The following is a 23,937-nucleotide window of genomic DNA, read 5'->3' on the forward strand; positions in this document are numbered from 1 at the left end:
AAAACTTGACGTACCAATATAAAAACATGTTTTAAGACTGACAAATTTGGTGCAGATTCATTGCACGAGTTGAAATTTATTACCAAAAGAACATTTTTTACACCTTTTTTAAATGAAACTCCTTTACGTAACTGCACGATCTTGAAAATACTTAGAGTATTCTCAACATACTAAGTGACTGACAAAGACCATGCATATTCGTCAAATGGTGACAAAGTTATAAGCAAATCAACAAATGGCTTTCAACTGTTAAGATATTTAAAAGAGTTAACCACAGCACCTTATGTAAAATGCTAATATCCCACAAATTACTGAAAGGGTTGACACCAAAGAGGGGCGTGGCCTGACTCTGATTGCGTGAGGGCTTTGGTGCAGAGCTCTGGATTAAAGATCCTCATCTGACCCCATCCTGACCCTTACGGCCGACACCAAAACACAGATAAACTTGTAATCTATCTTGGAGGCAGACAAGCTCCAATAGAGGAGGCCCGAGCTGATTCCGCACACTATTCTGAGTGGTAAGGAGCTGAGATCGTGACAAGCAGGCCCGATTGGGCAAAATGGCGATTGCAATGCTCGTTGTTGGGCACGGCCCAGAGTAGAGCGGAGCGAGATGAGGCAGCGGCGGCTGGGCCACCCCCTTGTGAGGAGGACCAGAACCGAGGACAGCCTGACACTGGTTTGCTGGGCAGGGACACTGGAGACTTTGATGCCCGCAAGTTGTAAAGTTGGCTGTTTGTGGCCTCCCGGCTGACTGCCAGTGGATAGGAGAGCATAGCGAGGACGACGCTGAGAGGCCTGGCGGAGGAGGGCCCTGAACATCTGCCACGTGGTCCGAGGGAGCCACCTCGCGAACCTGTTCAATATGCGTAAGGAAGGAGGCGGTACAGGACCGACTGCGACATGACCGGAGGAGCTGGCAGGCGTTGGAGGAAAGGGCGCCGACAGACCTGAGGCCTGCGAACCCTGGATGTAAGAGTGAGTTGACATAGAACCGAGGTGGGGGCAGCGGGACTACATCTCTAGGGCGCCCTATCGTGAAGAGGCTCATAACTGGGAATCGGCTGCCCTCCTACCCCCCTGTTGTCCCATCACTCAGACTGCTGGTGAGCTCTGACCCCCTACCTGAGTGGACGCACTGGGGAATACGATCGCTAAGCCAGGGTTGTGAGACGTGAGGACCTAACTTGTAGGCACAGGACCAGGGGAGACCCCGATTAGTACTATATGGTGTTGCGCTTCCTTGACCACTCCTGCTTCTATCGGGGACAGCTAGGGAGAGGAAGCAGTGTGACTTGCTTATCGCCTCTATTGTTAATAGAGCCCCACCCAGAGCAGTCTGCGGACCCATTTGGCAATGGCACAGTTATCGAACCTGGAACAAACGACAAGGGGAAGAATCCTGCTTCGTCAGTTTTCCAACAACTCTAAAATGAGTGGACGCACTGGGGAATACGGTCGCTGGGCCAGGGTCGGGAGGCGTGAGGACCTAACTTGTGACCACAGGACCAGGGTAGACCCCGATTAGCACTATATGGTGCTGCGCTTCCTCAACCACTCCTGCTTCTATCGGGGGACAGCTAGGGAGTGGAAGCAACGTGGATTGCTTATCGCCCCTATTGCTAATTGTGCCCCACCCAGAGCAGTCTGCGGACCCATTTGGCTATGGCACAGTTATCAAACCTAGATCAAACCACAGAGGGAATAGCCCTGCTTCGTCAGTTTTCCAACGACTCTAAAATGATCATAGACAGCCTGCCCGGGAAGATGTCTCCTCTGATAGGATTCAAGCAGTGCCATGACTGCAGGAAGCAGATTTCCATGACTGATTCACATCTTGTGCCTAGCGTGCTTGGGCTCCGGTCAAAACACAAAGTTATGTAATAAGTGTGCCCTCATATACCCAAAGGTGGTCAGGGAGTGGGATGTGAACCTCTACTTTACTGAACGTAAGAGGTCATGTTCCAAATAGAGGTCCTCCACAACATCGGACCCAAATACCTCAACGAAAGAGTCTCCTTCCACGTACCCAAAAGGAACTTCCGCTCTGCCGAGGTCTCCCTGACAGAGACCTCACGCATCCGCAGAACCAGAGCAGGCGGAAGAGCCTTCTCCTACGTCTCAGCAATGACCTGGAACACCCTCCCAGTCAACATCAGACACTCCCCCACTCTGCACACCTACAGGAAGAGCCTCACGACCTGGCTGTTTGACTGATCCGGAGCTGCACCCTCCCCCCCACCCCCTCTCCCCCAGCGCCTTGAGACCCTCACAGGTGAGTAGCGTGTTTTACAAACCCTTGATTTATTGAGGTCCCGCTTGTCCTCCAAGTCATGGGGCCATTCTCAGTCTCTGTCATGAGGTTGGTCAGATGCGAAGTCCAGTTCTTACTCGAAATCTTCTAATTAGTCGAAGTCACAATTGTGTCAAAAGTGCAAGAAGGCCAAAGGGAACTCAACCCCATCTCACACTCAAAGTCTGGCGAGTTACAAGGGCGGTTCTTGAAGGATCCAGCCTTTAGTGACTTTTAGCGAGTCCCTCATTTTGGTTCTGGCACTCTGAATTTCTTAGGCTGTCACCGATCCTGCAGCAAAAAGCAGTTTTGAAGGAAGCTTTCTCTGGTACGCATTTAAGCTCCACAAAGCTACAGAGCCTCCAATTAGACTTTTGCTGACAGGTCCATACCTGACACTGATTGTCACCTTGGGTCCTGTCCCTGGACTTGTACCAAAGCCGGTTCAGACTTCCACTCCAACCCAGGGTCCAAATCAGTTCCGTCCGTGGTGGCACCGATATCAACTCTAGTGGCGACATTACCAGATCCATGTATTGCACTTGCTATGACCCTGACCTGATGTCGGTCCACATTACACTATGAAATAACTATGGTATAACTAGCGGTTATTAAGCCAGTCCTTTAGCCTCGGCCTCTCCCTCAACCCCGGTATTATCAGAGGCTAGAAGTCCTATTCAGTTCCAGCTCTGATGCGGTCCAAGGCATACCTAATGGCAGGCCACTGATGAGGACGAGAAGATGGCCAATTTGCTCCTTCCTCATTATACAGTTGAAGGCCATACTTAGTTTTGTAAAATGTTTGTTGCCTTTGATACTAAGCCAGAAGCAGAGCTTGACTCACCACCTAGCCCACCAAATGGAAGAATGTGTCTATTTTGAGGTAGGAGAGTAATTGCTAGACATGCAATTGCCTAATCTGGAAACAAAAGCCCCTGTTTTTGGGACCGAAATTCTACAACAAGTCCAGCTTCATCTGAGTCTCTATTACCATTTAACAACCTCATGAGCTACTCTGTCTAAGCCAAATTCAGCCCCTCTGGTGAGCCAGCCTGTGGCCACACAGCACAAACCAGCCCCTGGCGACTGACTTTTTGACAAGACCAAAGGTAGCAGGGCCAGAGTCCCCAGCCAGGCAATTCCTCCAGCAATATACTAAGTTGTGAGACTATTCCAGAGGACTAGCTTAGTAGAAGTGTCAAACTTCCCAGCCAGTGCTACACATTCTCAGCCCTTTCATAGTAGATTACTGCCTACTGGTTCGTCCCCACCTCTTATTTCTCCTACACCAGAGTGATTTTGTTGGCCCACACCTCTATCTTGATGCAAGAAGTCAATCTCATGCTGGCCAAAATCACCATTGGGTGCGGGACTCATAAAAGGGTAAAGGGTGCTATTTGAGCTACTTCCTTCTGTCGAAAGGTGGAGCCCTCAGGCCTGTAATGGACTTCTGCCCATTGAATGATTTTTTAAAGAAGGAATGCTCCCTCTGACTCAGATCATCTCTGACCTAGGTCCAGGGGAGTAGATAGTATCCCTGGGCTTGTAATACATATATTTTATATACCCACCCTGCAGTCCCACATACATCACCAGCTTATCACAGTGGGATTGGAACACTTCCAATTTCCTGTGCTGCTATTCGGCCTTCCCTTGGGTATTCAGAAAAGTGATAGCAGTAGTCTTGTCTCATCTTAGGAGGTCAGGGGATACATGTAGCTCAATAAATGACTTCTCAAGCCAGGCTCTCCACAGTCAGTCACAGTCTACCTTTGGACAACGACCAGGCTCTTAGTCTCCTTGGCCAGTCAAAGTCCTACCTGAGCCTTATGCATAGGAATCCCTTCATAGGGGTGATAGAGGACATGGTAGCTTTCAAGGCCTTTCCGCCACTGCAGTGAGTCTTGGTCATTCACACTATGATTCTGATATTTCAGGCTAAATTCTGTGTCTTGGGGAGGGGTCTGAAGGTGTCCTGGATTCCTGACCTCGTGCATCCGCCTTGTCCTGAACACCAGATAGCACATGCAAACCTTGCAATAAAACCTAAAGTACCTTGCTGACCGTTTCCACTCCGCCACTCCCTCGGAAGGGAAGAGGCTCCATTGCCTTAACCCTAAGAGATTTTTGGGTTTCTACATTGACTGACCAGGAGACTGTTATGTTGCTGATCTTTGTGGGTTTCGCTGGGTCCAAGAAAGGCAAGTTGGTGGAAAGGAAGACTTTGTCAAAGTAGATAGTCCTCTTCATTAAAATCTGCTGTGCACTGGCTGAGAAAGAACCCCCCAGGAGACTTGTAGAATCATCAACCCAGTGGTAAGTCTGCTAGGAGTGGGCTGGTTTTGGACATCTTTCAGACTGTGCTTTAAAAAATGTAAACCTGTGCAGAAAACACTACTGCCTGAACATTCTGGTCTGGACGGGAGGGCCAGTGAGCCTATTTGGTCCTGCAAGACTACTACTCTGAGTTCACTCCTGAAGCCCTCCACCTTTGGGATGGGCTGCTCTGGTGTCTCTTCTGAAGGTGAAGAATCTGGATTTAGAAGTGTCCCTTGTAAGAACAAGTTATTTACATTCAATAACGTCTTTCTGGTTGATAAATTATCTAATTCAGAGTGTTTCATTGCTCACCCACCTCCTCTTTCTGTGAAGTGTACTGCTGCCAATCTTAATATTTTCCAAAAGATAGATTTTGGCAAACTCTCACCTGCAATGTTTTCAAAACACTCCGCATTGATGGATGGAAGCAGAAAGGTTAAGAAACTTACATCAAGACGCCAGTGTGGCACTTGGCTCTTCTTCATCACTTCTGGGGCGGTGTGAGGTTATGGCCGAGCTATATGGTGCCATATACCAGCATGTGAGGAGCACTTTCTGAGAAGAAAAAAAAAAATCCTGATCCTTTCTGGTATTATTCTAAAGGTGTGGAATGAACAGTTTGATAGAGTATCCACCAGAAAGGCTGTTTACGAAGTTAAATAACTTGTTTGTCTAGCCAACCTTCAGTTTAGGTTAAGTATTCAATTGAGCATTCAAGTGTATGCCTTCTTGTACTATTTTGTTACTTAGTTCTTCATTTTATAGATGTTTTCCTTGATTATTTGCTGATTTACGGCTATTTCAGAAATACTGGAAGTTTGCCTTTTGCTTTTAATTGTATTATTTTCATGAATCATCCCTCGCTACTTTTACGTTCACAGGGTACTCAAACTCTGCCACAGAACACTGCTGCTTCTGAGCTGAGACTGTATCCCATAATGTGCTGATAGCAAACAACTACCAGAAAGCTCAATCAACTTCGAGTGACACATTTTAGAATTCTACTCATAAGCATTATCGCTGTCTTTCTAATATTAAGATTTATTTTTTTAACATACTTTATTGAATTTGAAGTTCAGTTAAACGATGCGGCTGACAAGGCCATTTTGGAAGGATAATGATACAAATAATAAAGCACTAGCAAAAGAACATACCTGCTCATTAGACCCACCACCCGAGCAGTTGTCACATGTAGAAAGGTTCTATAGGTCGATTTGGCCAGTATGCCCCAGCCTTCGTCACTCCTACTCTTGGTAAGAACTGATTTCGTCCAGAAGTGTATGACCAACAAGACATACAGGCGCTAGGTATACACCTCTGTACTGTACTCTGCCCACCTCTTCCAGATTTTGGGGTGTTTTTGAGGGCAGTCCCTTGCCTTGTAGACTGCAATCTTTAAACCCATACAGTGGTCCATACCCCGCTTCCAGACTGCTAGCTATGGGGGGCTTCCGCCTTCCTCTGTTTGGCTATTTCTCATTTAGCAAGGGTCAATCTAAGGTACAGAAGGGACAATTTATGTCTGTTCCTGCATAGGTAGTCTGTGAGGCCTAGGAGGGCTATCTTCGGGTCTCTCGGGATCTGCCAGGACACAGCAGTGTCTACTCTGTCAGCCTGCCCCACGATTTCATCCTCCGAAGCGAGAATTTCCATAGCTTCAGTATCAACCGTGTCTCTGAAGGAAGGTCGCACCTCCTATCCCGTACAAATATGCCGCCAGTGGGAGGTTCCCCATTGCCCACTTGTCCAAGGCATAAGCCGGGTTGCCCTGTATATCATACCTCCAATCATTATAGCGTGCTGCCATGTAGGAGGATTCAGCAGCAGTAATATCGCTCAATAGGAGGACTGAAAGCTTTTGGGGAGCGCAATGTGGGGGGTGCCCCTTGTGCATAGAAATGAATTATAAATGGAATTCAATTTGTGGAACCATTGTGGCCTGATGGGGTAGGAAACGTTCTGCAGCTGGTAAAGGAATCTAGATAGATATGCCATCTTAAAAATGAACAAGGGAAGTACAGACCAGATTTGTATGTCTTCACCAAGGCAGGACATTATCAGCTCTATGTTGAGTGCCCATGCCACTTTCCCATCAGAGGATATAAAAACGCCCAGGTATTTGAATCTATTAGTTGCTATTCTCAAACCCAATGTCCAGTCAAGTCTCTGGGAGTCTTTGCCCAGTGCGAAAACTTGATTTTGATGTGTTGATATAAAGGCCGGAGATCTCTTGAATATCTTGATAATTTGCAATATCCTGGGTCCCGTGGAATCCGGCACAATAAGGGAAAGGACATCATCAGAATATAGCCATATTCTATCTGACAGCCCCATACCCCACTCGAGGCCCCACACCTGAGAGTCCAACCCCACCCAAACAACTGCTCCATGGCCAGAGCAAACTTCAGGGGGTAACCATACTGCGTCCCTTGCTTAATGGGAAATGTCACCGATCTGGTCCGGGCCACCCGCACCGATGATGTTGGGTCTGTGTTCAATAAGCAAAGGTAGGCTATGGACCGTGGGCCAAAGTTGAGGCACTTGAGGAATGGAAATAGATATTCCAAACTCACAGAATCAAATGCTTTATCGATATCCACCAGTAGGAACATCGCTGGCTCTCCCAGCCTTTCTGCTAATGCCATTTCAATATAGACTCCCCATATGTTGTAGCGCGTAGCTCTGCGGGGCATGAATCCTCCTTGATCTGGGTGAACCAGGTCAGGGATAATACCTTGACCTCTAAGTTGAGTAGCGAAATTGGGCAGCAGGAGAAAGGGTCATCTGTCAGCCGGCCCTGCTTAGAGAAAACCACGATCTATGCATGGCGCCAGTCTGTTGGCAGAATGGCCTTGGTCACTGCGGATGTTATGGCTGCCGGCATATATTTACAGAGTTTGGACAAGTAGGTTTTGAAGAACTCATAAGTGAATCCATTGGGCGTTTCCGGCATTTAGATCTTTAACTGCGAGCGAAAGCTCCTCCCCGGTGAGTTTAGTGTCCAATAGCCCAGGGGTCTCTGGGGAGAGGACCCTGAGTGGCAGAGTGCTTATGAACTCATTTATCTGTGCTTTGGTCAGTGCCTCCCTCGCAGTGCAAACCTGCCCCAAATGGGAAGCAAAACAGCTGGCAATCTCGCTCTGGTCGGTGAGCAGTGCCCCAGGCCCATTCCTGATCAACGGGACTGGGGTAGAACCCTGGCACAATCCATGGAACAGTTGACTCGATTTGATGCCCCATTGATACACACGGCTTTGGGAGGCCTCACCAATCATAGTCTGGTGGTATGGCTGTTGAGGCAAAATGAGCTGTGTGCAAGCTGTTTGTCCATCTTGTTGGCGGCCTAGTATGTCTAACTCTATGACCTGGCTCTCAAGAACCACCAGCTCCCAATGCCTGCACCATCGCTCCCCAGCTCAGTATCTAATGTCCGCCCTTCGTAATGTGGCTTTTAGAGCCTCCCATAATATCTGTGGGAATGTCACTGAGTCCTTTTTGTGTGCAAAGTAATCGCCAAGGGATTCCTTTATATGTCAGCGATATTCAGGGCTCCGAAGATGCCAGTGCAACTTGCGCCAATGAAACACCAAGTGTTGAGGGGCAACGTGGAGCTCCTGGACCAACGGGGAATGATCGTATAAGCCTCTAAGCTATTCTGTAATGTCTGATACTCTTTGGAGGTAGGAGAGTGAGATTAGGAAATAATCAAATCGAGAATACGAGCCATGAGGTGCTGAAAAGAATGTGTACCCCCCTCTGAATCGTTATGTGCCCTACAGACATCAGTCGGGCCCAGTGTCGATATAAAAGAGGACTGAAGTTGCCCCTGTGGGCGCCATCTATCTATGGCCAAGTTTACTAGTCGGTTCCAGTCGTCCCCCCAGGACCGTAAGTCCATGTGGTAGTTCGCCTCACAGCCCCGTTATGAGTTCTATGAAGGATTGCCCGAGAGGAGGGTGGCGTAGACACTCACCAATGTGAGAAGTTCACCATATAACATACCTGTAACTGCTGTATAGTGGCCATAGCTATCTGACCATGTCTTCATGTGTTGAAAAGAGGCGTCTGTTTGATCAGCACTCCCGTGCTCCTGGAACCCCACATGAACCCCGAGTGGTATATCTGGGTAAATCCCCATCTGGCTAGACAAGAGACTTTATTCCCCACCAAGTGGGTTTCTTGCAAGAGTAGGACGCCCACTCCCGCCCTCCTGGCCTGTCTCAGACAGACAACCCCCTAATCTTATCGAGTAGGCCATTGACATTACATGATGCCACACGGAGGCGATCAACTGGACCAACTCGCCCAGGGGGACTCATGGTTGGGGGCTGTGATGATATGTGTCCGTGGGATGTGTGGAGGAGAAGGTGTCGGGCAAGCATGAAAATATAAAACTAAACAAAAATGATAAATTGAGCACAAAGTTGATAGCAGTGCAGTTGCATCATAATAAAAACTGATACCCCAATTCCCACCCTCTACTCTTCTAAAACAGGTTAGACCCCAGCCGGGTCCCAATGGGGAACCTCACCTGGTCCACCCCAATGGATCACCATACCCAACAATTACAAAAAATTTGGGGAAACAAGCTCTTGTGTGCATGGTTTAGCGGTCCCATATATTAGCACATTCCACAAAGTCTGCGCGAGATAACACCCCTGCATTATTGTCAGCCTTTATCACTTTGGGGAGTCCGCAGCCCGTGTCTGAGGGGATAGGGGCCCTTCCTCCGTAGCCGGGTCATCGATCGCTCACCTGGAGTCTCTCCATGTGGAACAGAACCTGTTTTGGCTTCTCGCCGAGGTCTTGGCGGTTTGATCTGCTGCCAGGTCTGGGAGGAGTCCGCGTCCAGATGTGGAGGAGTATGAGGGTTAACAGGGACCCTTTCATCTGTCCACTGAAAAACCTCCTCCGGTGAGTCGAAGAATGATGTCTTTGATTGATATACCACCTTGACTTTCACAGGATACAGTAGCATATATCGTATGTTGAGCTTACAGAGGCATGCATTGGCAGCTTGAAAAAACCGACATTGCTGTTAAAACATCCGGGTGTAGTCTAGGAAAATCATTATAAGATGTGATTGCTACAGGAGTTTGTCTTGGGTCTGGGCATATTTGAGGATACTATCTCTGTCCATATAATTTAGAAGTTTTGCAATAACTGGTCCGGCTCCCCGAAGGACTCTCTCGATTACAAAACAGGTGGTGAGGGTCCCCACTGATAGTAGGTCGCAGAGCCACTGGTGAAGGAAGTATTCGATTGAGGGACCCTCACACCCCTCCGGAAACCCAACGAAGCACAGATTATTGCACCGCGCCCTTCCCTCTGCATCCTCCACTTGTGCCACCAGCTCCCTGGTCACAGAGGTAAGTTTAGTCACTGTTTGTTGCAGGGATGTAATGGAGTCCTCCACCCCTGAGATTTGGGCCTCTGTTTCTGAGATCTGTTCCACTGCGTTCCTAAGATCCTGATGGCGGAGCATCACTTCTGAGCCCACCACTCCTATCTTGGTGTCTAGGGCATCATGGGACTGCATAATGGCTACAAAGAGGGTGGCATTGTCTGGAATCACAGGTTTAGGACCATCAGCCTCCAGCTGCGCTTGGTGTCCCCCCCCGGCTGAGCGTTTTTGTCCAGGGTACTCTGTTTGGTGTCCCTTGTCCTTTGCCATAAAGCTTCTGCTGCCACACTAGGCCCCCACTCCTTTCCTTTGGGGCTACACGAGTAGCCGGGAAAACCAGCTTCCAGCAGGGGGAGATTGATGGAAGATAAGAGAGGGCCCCACGCTGCCCCTAACCACACCAAATCCTATGACGGCCATCTCCGCAGCATGCTTGTGGACCCCACCGCATTGCCCTCTAACAGGATCTTGTGTTGCAGGAGTACAGTCATCTGCGTGGTAGCTCGCAGAGGCACCACATTTCACCCACATTAGTTGTTGGCTGGCAAACGAAATCTTTCAATGTAGAGGCGTGTATCACGTAACTGACGTTCCCTCTGCCACTGCCACTTCTTATGCGATATCACAGGCAAGACCCCCTTTGTAGTACTGTGGGCTAATCGGGACGCAGGCAGCACTAAGTGGGTGTGGGGAACAGCACAGAGCCCCAGATGCTTCTCCTTGATGTCTCGCCCGGCACTGCAAGGGGCCCGCAGCCCACGGGGTAGGGCCGCCGGATCTGCTCGGACGCATGGGACAATGGAGGTCAGCAGCGCTAGGCCCGCACACACCCAGACTGAACGCGGTCTCTTCAGCCGAGGGACCATGCCGCTTAGGTCCTGGCGCTGCTATTTGCCTGGCTCAGCACCACATCTGCCTCCAAACAGCGCTGCTTGCCTTGAGGGCCGGCACACTCCCTCACCCGGCCGGTTCTTCTCCTTATTGCATATTGTCAGCGGAGCCTCCACTGTGATCTCCAAGTGGCCCTTTGTACCACGCTGCATCCCTGCATTCACCCGTGGACCCGAGAGCACTGTATAACGACCCTCTCCTCAGCTCAGGCTGACTGCAGCTCACCGGGGCTCCCGCGCCGTTCCCCTGGGTGTTTCGCAGGTGAGCAGTCTCTCCACACGGCAGGCCGTCGCGATGCCTGTAGGCCGTCGTCATCTCCTAGCGACTGTGGGGTGCCCGGGTTCCCAGACAGGGTCTCCCCAGCACTGCAGACTTCCTCACTAATATGCTGCAGTTAAGATTGCAGTCCCCGCTGGGATGGGAATGCTGGATTCTAGTCGGATAGTAAGTACTCGCACAGAGCCATTCTAAAGTCCGGCCGCCATGATTGGCTGTTAAGCCACACCCCCACTTTTCTAGATGTTCTTGCTATTATTAGTTGTCGGATGTTCTCATTTGACCTCTAACTCAACAATTGTATTACTGAAATATACAGTCAGACAAACTGAAAACCAAACTACTTGAACTTAGTTTTAGAGATAATCATTTGTTGAGGGCAACATTATAAGGCAGGCTTGTGTAAATTTAAAACATTTATTGAGCACTTTTGGATTTTACCATGTTGATACTGTTTTTGGAAGTTAGCACAGGCGTCCAAGTGCGTATTGTAGAAATGTTTTTGATTTTAGCCACTGGATTGTTGGGATGAGCTAGGGAAATTTAAGAGGAGGCAGACTAGAAAAAGACTTTAGAAGATAATATAAAATAGAATGATCACGACCCTGGTGAATGGTCTTGGACCTTGATTGTAGGTCTCTGAGCCTACAACTTACAACCAACTCCTTCCTTCCTTCCTGTATATTGCAAAACAAAAATTTTTCTATTTCTTTGAGGGAAGGGTAGCCAAAATTATCAGAAGGTTCATACTATTGGATGATTTATATCAAATGGCATCTACCGTTAGATGATCAGATAATGTTGCAAAATCATAAATATATTTATTTCAAAGATAAATAGAGTCTTGGCAAACTGGATGCCAATGAGAAAGAAGATCCCTGCACGAGGATAGGTCATCAGATCAATAATTACTCTAGTGGATGTTTTAAAAGATTTTTCCCCCAGCAGAAAAGTATATTTTACCTCAATCCTAAACTCAGGCCATTCATGTTGCTGAGCCTGAAGTTCACAGCGGTGTCTTTAATGAGGGTTCAAGCTCTGTGAGCAACAAAATGCAAGTCATACACAGGTTCATAAAGGGCAAAATGTTGTCTAATGATCGCACTTGAGGAACACAATTGAGGTTAAAAACAAAACTCTAGATTTTATTGTACTCCTACAGCTGCATTTGGTTGCCAGAAAAGTTTTAGGTGTATATACAAGACAGGGTAGCCCAGTTTTAAAATGGGATTCATGTTCAAGAGGAAAGACTTGCAATGTTTGCTTCATTGGATCATATTGCCATCGCATATCTTTTTGAAACCAAAGAGCAACAAATTGCTTTGGAGTATAACAGAGAGTCTACCTCATGGCCTTTGCTACAAATTATGTGCACTTCTATAATGCCTAGAGAGAGCCTGCTATTATGTGCTACATCAAGTACAGCTTCGTGTTGTGTTTCAGGCAGAAGGCAGAGGATACAACAATACATCAGATAACGTTAAATGTGATTGTTGCACCAGAAACCTCTCTAATTGGTAGCAATGGCCTAATAATTCGGCAAAACCCAGAGGTAAACATCACATTTCTCAAGGGATGGGGCAGTCAGGATGGAATTATGGCCGTACTTTATGTGACTAGACGGTTTCCCCGGACAGACAATATTATTAGTGATCCTGGAGAAATCTGATCATGAATAAAGGTGTTGCAGTTGTTTAATAAGTGACCTTGTATTGCGGAATGCCTGATGTATTTTATATGCCGGCCTTCTAGGCCGTGTTGTACTACCGATAAAACCACAATAAGGTGTGTTATTAAAAATAAGCTTGTGCACGCACAGCTGTCAGGGCCGCAGTTTGAAACTTTAACAGTGTGCAGGAGCGAATAGAATTAAGAAATGTTGATGGTTACAGGACTGAATCAGACTGTGCATTCTCCGCATTACAACCCTTTCATAAAAAGGTTTAGGAATCTGGCCTATGCTGTAACATGCAAAGAAGCAAATGGGGTTTCTAAAGCAGCTCACATTTCTGAATAAGATTGATAGGTTTCTTTGCTTCTTTTATTCTGCTGCTCTGGTAGCATTCTTCCTTTTCAATAAAGGCTTCTTGTAGATGATGGCTGACTCCGTTTGTGGAGTGATACTTTTAATAGGCAGTTTTCTGCTTTTGTGATGTTACCTTTTTTCATACTATGAAGAGCTTGATTGCACCTTTGGTGCATAGTAAATTTGGAGCGTGGATTAGAGTTTTGCAGTTACCGATTTTACTACATTCTCCGATTTTTAGTTTAACAACTAAGAGCAGATTTTACGACAAGGAAGATGGGGAGATCCGTTTTTTTTTATTTCTCTTTACAATTGTTTACTCATCTTTCTTCCATATAATTTTCAACGCACAGTAAACTACTGTGATTTGTGTTGGGTATTATCCCAGTTCATATGAAAGCAAATCTCATATAGTCAAACTAATCAGTGCCTAAAGAATAGAATTCGCTCTAGTGGGGCCATCATCAAACCTCTGCAACCTTCTGGTAATGTGAGCAGACGAAGACTAAATGAAAGCCAAGCTGTTGATACTGCATCGAGTACCATTTACCAGAACATCCTCATAGCATAACAGTGGTAGACCATGCTTTACTTTGACACCAGTGGAGCTATTGATGCCTCCTCTATTGACTGATTCCCACATTGACCCTTACTTGAAATGTTCAAACCAGCATTTGCAATGCAATAGGTCTCACATTTACTCGAGTTTAAGCTATTGGCATTGTAAATGACAATGCCTTTTATTTATGTTTTAAAAACGAAAACAAAAATAAAAGGCATTGTTATTTGCAATGTCAGTAGCTCAGACTCGCGTAAATGCGAGACCTATTGCATTGCAAATGCTTGTTCAATTAATGTGAAAATAGAGTTCGCGGAGCAGTGGAATTATTGACAGCCAAGACCAGCTCTCAAAGAAGGTTCCTCTGGATTGGGAAAACGTCCACAGACATTTGAGCAATGAAGTAGAAAGTCGACAGACTTCAGCTCATTTATTTTCTGTTCCTAGGGCCAAAATCAACTTCACTAAAATTGTTTATTGTAAAATGTGCCTTATACAAGTCTTTGGGCAGACAACAAAGGCGAGGAGCAGAAACAATTGGTGCAGTGTAGGTCTACTGCATCAATCCCGTCTGATGCTACCACTTTGCTTTCTCCAGTCTTAAAGTCATACACTTTACTGGCGAGAATGCATCAATATCAGTAAAAGCTGTGGGTAAATAACGCAAGCATCTCATGCACTGATTAACGATTTTGGAAGCTTCAACTGAGCGGCCTGGGAAATTCATTGTAAATGAGATGATCACACACAAAGTTATAACTTTGTGCGTTGCCAAAAACGTTTGGCACTTCATTTGCCACATTCATCTGCTCATTTAAGATATGCCCGCGTGGTCTAGCGGAAATTGGTGCTAAAAGTGTGGGAATGGGAAAGTGAACCAAAGTATTCAATTTTCATACGTGTCGGTTAGTGATTCTATGTAAAAGTTCATTCAGTGTAGTGAAATGTTATAGTTGTAACAATAAATAGCAATCTACAATATTCATATCCTGAGGCGTGTGAAAAATAAATGAATAGCCCTTATGACAAGCTCCGAAATTTGGCTGTGGGCGTGAGGGGTGAGAGGTCAGAATAAGAAAATCTGGCTGGTATTCCTCCACCAAAATATGGGCATTTTTAGTTTTATCTCTGGAACGGGGAAGATCATGCAGACCTGGAAAGAGTGAGTACAATTGTATGTTTTCCCAGCCCTGAAGCATAACTAGCCCAAATCCACATCACTCTACAAGGGGCTTTGTTTTGACACATGGTCTGGTTGCGTGGCCGGTGGTGGGTGAGGGCCAGGAGTAGAGCAGGATTAAAGGGAGGAGTTGAGGGGAGCTGCAGGAGAAGGGTGGGTAAGGGTCAGGAGCAGTAGCTGCCCGCAGACCCAGCAGCTCCTCTACCAGGTCCAGGTCTGGTGTTTAGAGGCTTTTAATTAATGGGCCAGTTATTTTTGGGTGCGGTAGTCCCGGGCCTGGAGATATCAGAAAACCTTGATTTGCCCATAAAGCTATGCCCATGTGAACCTCAATATAAGGGCCGGGGCCATCAATGTATATGGATATTACAAATATTCACACAATCATCATATTATGGTAAAGGGCGTAAAAATCAATCTTTCCATGAGTGATGTTTTGCAGAGTTTCAGGTTTTCATCCTTTGCAATATTTGCTGACATTTGAAGTTTAAATGAATCTTTGGAAAGTTTTTCTGTGCATTGTGCGATAAAAAGTTCATAGCACTGAGGAATAATTTTCACTCTAATCGAACACAGACAAGATGGAAAAGGTATATAGACAATTCTATGCATGTTTATCGTTTGCAGATTTTATTTGCACAATCCACATGTATGCAGGATGTGTCTCTTCCTTTTAGCTATTACAGCATAATTAGTGGCAAAAGTCAAGATTTTGAAGCAAATGTGGGATAGCATAAGATGTTGCAACCTTTAAGAAAGGCCTGCCATGTGCTTTTGTGGCGCATGGTGAAAAAGCTTCTGAGGGTGCGCAGTATTTAATAAGCCACAAAACATCCAATTATTAAGAAATATTGGCTGATGTTCGTCACCAAAGTTCTCCGACAGCCCTAGCCCCATGGTGGCCCTGCTCCAAGAAGCTGCAGTGTTTCCATAGATATTTACTAAAGTTGCAAAATAACACTGCAACTTTGCACACATCTGGCGATGGTGAGTTCACATATGTATAGGAGCTCAATGTACACAGATATAGCGAACACTTGCAAGTTACAATCCCCTTTACACAATCAGTGCTTGCATGAAACTCACCTCCCTTTCTCGTTCAGAACGTGCACACCCACAGAGAAAGTTGACATTGAGGTTAGCTCACAATCGTGAAGCTATGACCATCCCAGACCCACAACATCGAATCTTTACACAAATGCAATAACTTTACAATAATCAGAAATAAGCTAAAACCAGGCAAACCAAATCATTGTATTGTGCATCGTACCATGTTTCTATATTGCCTGCTAGTGACATTAGCAAGCTTTCAGGCAATACGAGGTTTATTAGCTAAGGCGCAGCCGTTGGAATCAAGAGGCCTAGGCTATATCTCGACTTGTCACTTTACCAATCCTGTCATCCTTGGCAAAAGTTACATAGGCTCCTAGTTCCTATATTCTCATGTCAAAAATGGAGCATGCACAGAAACGAGTATTTTATAGATATATGCTATACACTAAAATTAATATGTTCTTAATTACAATAATGCTTCTAGTTAATGTGAACTGTTCAATTAGTCCAAAATATAAGCCAAAATCCCCCAGAAAATCTGTTCTGTTAGTACACCCAACTATAAACACTTCTGCATTTGCAGGGAAAGCAAAGTTCAGTATTTAGTGCAAATATGTCTCAATTTGTCATTCAAATAAGTCAAATAAATGCACATCAACAAAGACAGTACGTTTAAAAACACATCCAGGTTTGTGCTTTAAAAAGCGGCCCCAATACTGGTTGAGGCAAACCACATATGAGCCTCTGTGTGAATTATCGAAGAGATGAGAAAAGTCCATGTACACAGCTCCAGGAGAACACAAGCACAGATGTCCACTCGCAGCCAATGGGCACACCCTAAACTTTCAGTCGATGGTTTCAGATTAAAAGGCTTTTATAAATCCTGCTGCTGTTCTGTTCCTTTACAACCGTTAAGTGCTGCTCCGTGGTACTTTGGAGGGAGGGGGAGCACAGAGGGAGGGTTGGATCACAGACCGGGGCTTCAGCAGCACATCACTGCTCAGAGTGGGGAAGGAAACCAGTCCGCGCCAGGGGGTGGTAACATCGTGACTTCATGCATCCTCTTTTCTAAACATATTATCATTCTTCAATAAATCGGGTACTTGTTCTTCTATGAACAACATAGGGAAAGTCTCCTACTCTAGAAAGCTGAAATTCCAGGGATACAAAAATGTTCAATTGCACAAAAACAGTTCTGTGAAAAATAAAGCAAATGAACATGTTTCTGTGTCACAATACAGTTCCATGTATCAAATCTGTTTGTTTATTCGCCTGGATGTTCGTGGCCATGTTAGTTTATTCTTAGAATGAAAGCAACTCATGCAATGGCTCAAAACTAGAAACAACTTCTATAGCGCTTGTCGCCGGAGCTTTGCAGCCCTGTAAATAATGGGTGGTTACTGCCCAGTTCAGAGGCAATCATTTAAGGCTGTGAGAGGGCAAGACAAGAGCTGAACCTCTGACGCACAGCACATGGGCCACGCAGATCTGAGCGGCTCGCGCTCCACTCTTTAGCCCCTCATGCTACGAGCAGGTGCGCGCATGCGTGTGCACGCACCAGTTCCACATCACCGTAACATAGGCAAGAGCTATGTACTCAGCACACTGTAAACACGCATTCCAGACACAATGACGCATTTTAATGCGTTTTGTAATGAGTAGGTTTTGTTCAGATAAGTACGTCATCCTAGTCCTACCATCATCTTGATAAATATTGAAACGGCTTTAAACTTTGGTGCGCAGTTCTTCTGAAAGCGGATATAACAATGAGACCAAGAAAACACCGTTAGCTCATCTCAGACACTGCAGCAATGATACCTTGCAGAAGATGTTTTTCCGGTCCTCTGTAAGGTAACACAAGCATTGGCATAGCCAATAGGTCTCGCCTTTGGGACCTTATAAGTGTTTAGCCAAAGGCAAAACCTATTGGCTATGCCAATGCTTGTTTCTATTTGTTTACTTTTGCTACAATCGCGGCACCCGCGCTTTACTTTAACCATGTTAAAGGTAAAGCGCGGATGCCACGATTGCTACAAAAGTAAAGAAAAAGAAAAAACATCTATTTCTTTACTTTTGCAGCAATTGCGGTGCTGCAAAAGTAAAGAAATAGATGTCTTTTCTCTTTTTCTTTACTTTTGTAGCAATCGCGGCACCCGCGCTTTATCTTTAACATGGTTAAAGTAAAGCGCGGGTGCCGCGATTCACTTGCGAATGCTACAAAAGTAAAGAAATAGAAAAAAAACATTTATTTCTTTACTTTTGCAGCAATCGCGCACCCACGCTTTACCAAAGTAAAGCGCGGGTGCCGCGATTGGCCTAGGCGAGACCTAACAAGCCCGGGACTGGTGCGTGCGTGCGCGCACAGTCTTCTCTTTTTGGAAGCACTGCACTCGTGCTTGTGGCGCACCCCTGCCCGCTCCCGCAAGCTGGATGCCGCCACAATCATGAGTGTGTGCTTCCAAAAAGAGCAGAGCAACGGCTTAAGGTCCTCCTAAGCAGCGCATGCGCGCTGCGTAGGCGAGACCTATAAAGGATTTGGGTATCTTGAACACTGGGCCCATATGTCTAACATGTTCCAGGAAGTTGGGAAGTGGAGTCCTGGTGAGTATGATTCACTCAAGATCTGATGTGTTGAAATGGGGATAAGTGTAGCACACTGGAACATCAGGAAGAGGATAGATTGTTAGCCACCCCCAAACTGACAGAGTCCTGAAAGTGGTTATGTTTTTTACCTATTGATATACTGCAAAACAGGAGAACATTTAGAAACTAGTGAGAATAATATGTATTCATTTTGCCCAATAATATTTTTTTTCACTGAAAATTGAAGCTGTAAAATTCCACTCTGATGATATGCTGCGCCTTTTTTGTTGCCATCACCTCTTCAGTGGGGATCAGTAAGCCTCAGACCCTTGAGCACTACGCTTTGACAGAGACCATTTTGTGCTGTATACTTCTATTAGATCAGCGGCCTATGGGCCCACAAGAACTTTCCATTCTTTGTGTAACAAATTTGCAAATACCACATCAACTCCTTTGAAATAAAAATAAACAAGATTGGAACCGCTAGGAGCAGCCACATAATTCTCTCACTATTTCAGTCAATTCCTGGACCTCACAAGCAAAGCACCTTAATGTCATTCATTCCATTAAACAACAACAAAATGTGAATGGTGTTTGGAAAGAGTAGGAGATCTAAACTCCCTACAGAAATATGCCGGTTATATGGGATTAAAGAATTAACTAAAACCTCGGACCCTGAGCTGACGAGGTTTCAAATGCTTCTCCCATTTAGTCACCAGAATACTTCAAGCACGCCTTAATTATACCTCTTCTGGGAAAAAGAAAACTACTGCTTATCTCATGAAGTGAACTAAGTGCTGGCCATATCTAATCTTGGAAGGTGAAGCCACAAAACACTTCCAATGCAGCGTGGTTCACTGGATGTATTCTATGTCTACTGGCAAGGATTTAAACTAAGAAGGCGAACCGTTCTGGAAAAATCTCAAAGAAGGATACCTAATGACTCTGGATATTGTTTGTTTTCAGAGCAGCTTTGACCACACTGAATTTATCCCAGTGTACGCCAACATTTAGAATATGCAATCGAATGTATATAGCATTCAGTCCCAGCGTTTTGATGGCAAATGTGAGACAAGGAAACAAGTTATCCCGAGCCCTAAGAGCACTAAATAGTTCTGCAGATGGGGAGTTGGTGCTAATACAAATCTTAGAGAAGACTATAAAAAAAATTGATGTTTAGTAAGAAGCAATAGCTGGAAATATGTGATGATTTAGAACAGTTCGCCCAGCCTTAAAATCCTAAGATGTTTTGGTAACTTGTAACATGGGAGGGTCTTGTCTTGTTCTCTAAGATAATCTATACTCATAAAATGACGAAGAATCCAAAACTATATTATGTATTAGCCGGATAACACCTCAAACTACCATGTGTTCTAACCTATTTGTTTTGTTCCCAGAGGTAGAATTAGCCATAGTAAGTCAGAAAGCGAATAAAGCCTTGGATCTGGACTATGTTCTTATGGATCTGTATTGTGCTGAGCCAAAGGTATAGGCCACAGTTCCTACCACTGTCTTTAATGCTTTGTCATCTACCGGAGTTTTTCTAGTTTATGACAACTGCTGCTTCACAAGAAGGGCAACCTTGCAAATCCCGACAGTTACAGACTCATTAATTGTAGGTCAGTGCAAGTTAAATTTATTGATGTGTCCTGTGAATTCATGTTTAGGGTGGATTTGCAAGATATCCTTTCCAATATACAGGTGGAACCTCGGATGGATATTGACAGGGTCGACCAGGCAATATACAAAATATATCCAGTTTAGTCTAGTGCTGTTATTCCATACTTTTTCATAGATTTAACATCGACTTTTGATTATCTCAATACGAACAATGGCCTCTCTAAGGGGGAAACAGCGTTTACATCACATACGCTACAACGCATGAGATTGCAACGTGGTTGTTACAACGACCGCGTTGTTACAACGCAAGCCATTACATCGCAAGTCATTTCTACGACTTGCTGTAGAGGGTGCGCTAAACTAAGGAATAGTATAATTTACTATTCCAACACATTCCCTACTGTTGTAATGGTTTGCGTTGTAGCAATGCGGTCGTTATAGCGACCGCGTTGTGATCGCATGTGTTGTAGCGCATGCGATGTAACATCGCATATTCCTCCAGGGCCTTGTAAATTCTTTGCTATTGGCCCATAGAGCTCTTCATAGTTATTCATTGACTAGATTATGTAATGGTCAACACGAGGACTGCACAAAAGGTTTTTCAGTCTCATCAGGAGTGCATCAAGGTTGTGTGTTCATACCTCTACTTTTCAGCCTGTTTCTGAATAATGTTGTCAGCTACCTCAATAAACCTAATCTTTATTCCCCAAAGATGTTTAATGAGAATATAGCAATATTATTATTAAGGCTCCCTGTTTTCCTTTTTACTGATTTTTACAGATAAATCCTGAGCGAAAACATTTATTTTCTTGTCTGTATTTATTTTTAAATGTGGATAAAAACGGAAATTGGTTTGCTTTTCGAGTTATTCTAAATACTGTCTGCCATGACTGCCAGGCCAATAGCTGTGTGGGTTGATAGGTAAGGTGGCTAAAAAAGAAAGGACTTTTAGTGAAGAGACTTTAACAGCAGTGGATATGCTCAAGGTGGATGCTGAAATTAGTGCATTCATTTATCTTTTGCGGGTGTTTACGTTATTGAAACCTAGTAGGCATTCTAACATGAGTGCATATTTACTGCATAAAATAAATGTGGAAATATACTAATTTCAGCTTAATTTTTCCACAAATCCCAAAATAAATATGGACAATTACAGATAAAATTAGCAATAAATTAATATGGACAAAAAACAGACGCAAATGTCAAAAATATGAATACCATAAAACCTGGAGCCCTAATTATTATTCACTGTTAATTCTATGTTGCTCTTATTAACAGAATTGTCAAATGCACCTTTTAATCAAGGATTTCAAAGAGCATTGTGCCATGAAACAGTTGACTGTTAATGATTCTAAAACCAAGGTTATGGGTACGAAATTAACCACTTCAAATGATTAAAAAATAATTTTGCATTCATGCTCAACTGGTAGAACCAAGGGGCTGGCATACTTTACCTGGGCATACTTTTTGGATTAAACTTTACTTGGATTAAGCATAGAGAAGGGGCAGACTGCATGCTGAGGCAATCTGTGGTGGCTGTTCTGATAGGTAAAGCTAATTTGGGCAGTCAGGCCATAATTACAGTACAACAAATCTATAAGTTGAAGGCAGTAGCAGTTTACGGTGAGTAACTATGGGGTCATCTGGCTTAATGTCCCTAGAATCAACTGAAAATAGGTTTCTCAGATAGATATTTCGCTTGGGACTGGGCACCACCTTCCTGTCTCTATGCTGTGAGCTTGGTAGTAGCCTATTGTTGATGTCATTGCACTAGGCCCTTTGCTTTATTGGATTTGACTATGTAGGAACCCCCAGGCATATGTATACAACATACTTATGTAAGGTTGTGTCCCTTCAGGGATCACCAGTAAAATGGCTTTGACAAGTCAAAAGAAATTTGAGGAGATAAGGTCTGAGTTGCTATGGAGTAACCATAAATCTCAGCATCGTATGCAGTTGAAATAATTAAGGAGAAGTATTGAACATTAAATATGTGAAACTTGTCCAAGCGATTGAATAGGTTTCTTTTACTTGAAGGTGTTTGGACTACATGTACAATACTGCTTGGAACCCCTATTTAAAAGTGATCCAACCTGAAGTCAGTTGCACTCTTTATCTCAGATTTATACATGGCATACTTCTTATGTGACATTATATATTGAAGTGGTGCAAAGTGGAGTGCAGTAATGGGTATTGCAATTAGAATTTCTGGGTTCGAGAAACCACCTTGCATTTTATGGTTCTTGTTTGCATTCAGCTGGTTTGTATTCGCAAGAAGTGGGTGATACCACATTTTAAGAGGGCTTTGGTGTTTGCAAGCATTCCGACGCCCTGGCCCTTTGTTGTAGGACTGGTGTGGTACTGATATTTTATGCAGTAGCCTCCTGTATTTCGCCATTTTCACGATGACTGCTAGGTGCAAATGGTAACTCCTTCTTGATAACACTTTATATAAGGACGTTATTCGTATATATTTGCTTTATGGGGGTTATTTCCTATGATGCCTGCTAGGTATAGTTGGTATGCCTTCTTTCTTTAGGAACATTATATTGATTTAACTATTATATAAAAACAAAATGATAGTGCCTTTATTAACAAGGTATTTTTCCTGGAACAATTGAGTATCAATTGTACTTTTATTTTATGCTTTATTCACTGTATTTGATACATTTCCTAGCAATCCTATTACGTATTATCATATTTATAGTGTATGCTTTATGTGTTTGTTGAGGCCTATAGCTGATAAGAATATCTGACTAACAGGATCATACAGTCCTGCTGAGGCAACTGCAGTACTTGGCCACACTAACTTGAATGGCCCTGTATTTTACCATCATATTTTCCAACTTACACCATTTTTGCAGCTGGTATTACCTCAGAACATCTGGATACTTGGGAGCCTGTGAGGAGAGTATTAGGAAAGATGCAGTCAGCTGTAAACAGTACTGTGTGTAAAGGGAAGCCAACAACACTGTACAGATTTGCACCCATTGCTCCATTCTAATAATTATGAATTACTCTCTACTGTAGAGAATAATCCCTTAAGTGGGATCTGGCAGTGCCCAGGTGCATGGATCAGTGGCTGCATCCACTCTGACTCTCAAGGACATTCAAGCGTCTGTAAAAATCTTTGAAAAATAATTCCTTGGTATGACTCTATGGTACAAAGTGACTGGACCTGCAGTACATCCCTGTTTGCATTATGAAGGGCCCAACTTCCCCAATGGATTAACCTTGTGACTGCACCCCTTGCAAGGGTTCCCACTGGGTATTGGTCCCCATAAGGGATCATTTGTAATACAAAAGTCCACTTAGTGCACACAAAGCTATAGGGCAAAAAAGATGTTTATAGTATTTTGTAAGTCAAGTACACTTATTGAGGAAAGGGCTATAAAGTTAAACCTTTAAAGAGCCCTAAACACTTTTTTGTCACTTACCTTGGATCTACTTCTTATCATATGGAATCAAGAGAAAGCTGTGGCTTTCTAGGATACGTGCACATTCATGAAATTTGCACAGTAATCATGTGGGCTACTTTACACAACAACTCTACATATTACACTTTGTTTACATCTTCCATGTAGGACTGTTGCCATAAGGTGTTATGAAATATGTTTGTTTCATTTCTTGGACCTCCATGTGTCATCTTATCCTCCCAATTTCTAATCTGTTATCACAATATGAAAAGGTGGGAGTAGACCATGAAAGAGGAATGTAAATTGTCTTTATTGTG

At 44.4% G+C, this 23,937-nt stretch overlaps 1 protein-coding gene across 3 annotated transcripts in view; it reads left to right on the forward strand.

The window, feature by feature from the left end:
- The window catches only part of DOCK4 (dedicator of cytokinesis 4), a 1,768,257-nt gene that overhangs the window by 1,461,980 nt on the left and 282,340 nt on the right, over positions 1-23,937 (forward strand). The gene's annotated exons all lie outside the window — the stretch shown is intronic.

This window comes from Triturus cristatus, chromosome 4_1 (genome assembly GCF_964204655.1).
Source record: "Triturus cristatus chromosome 4_1, aTriCri1.1, whole genome shotgun sequence".
NCBI classification, from domain to species: domain Eukaryota; kingdom Metazoa; phylum Chordata; class Amphibia; order Caudata; family Salamandridae; genus Triturus; species Triturus cristatus.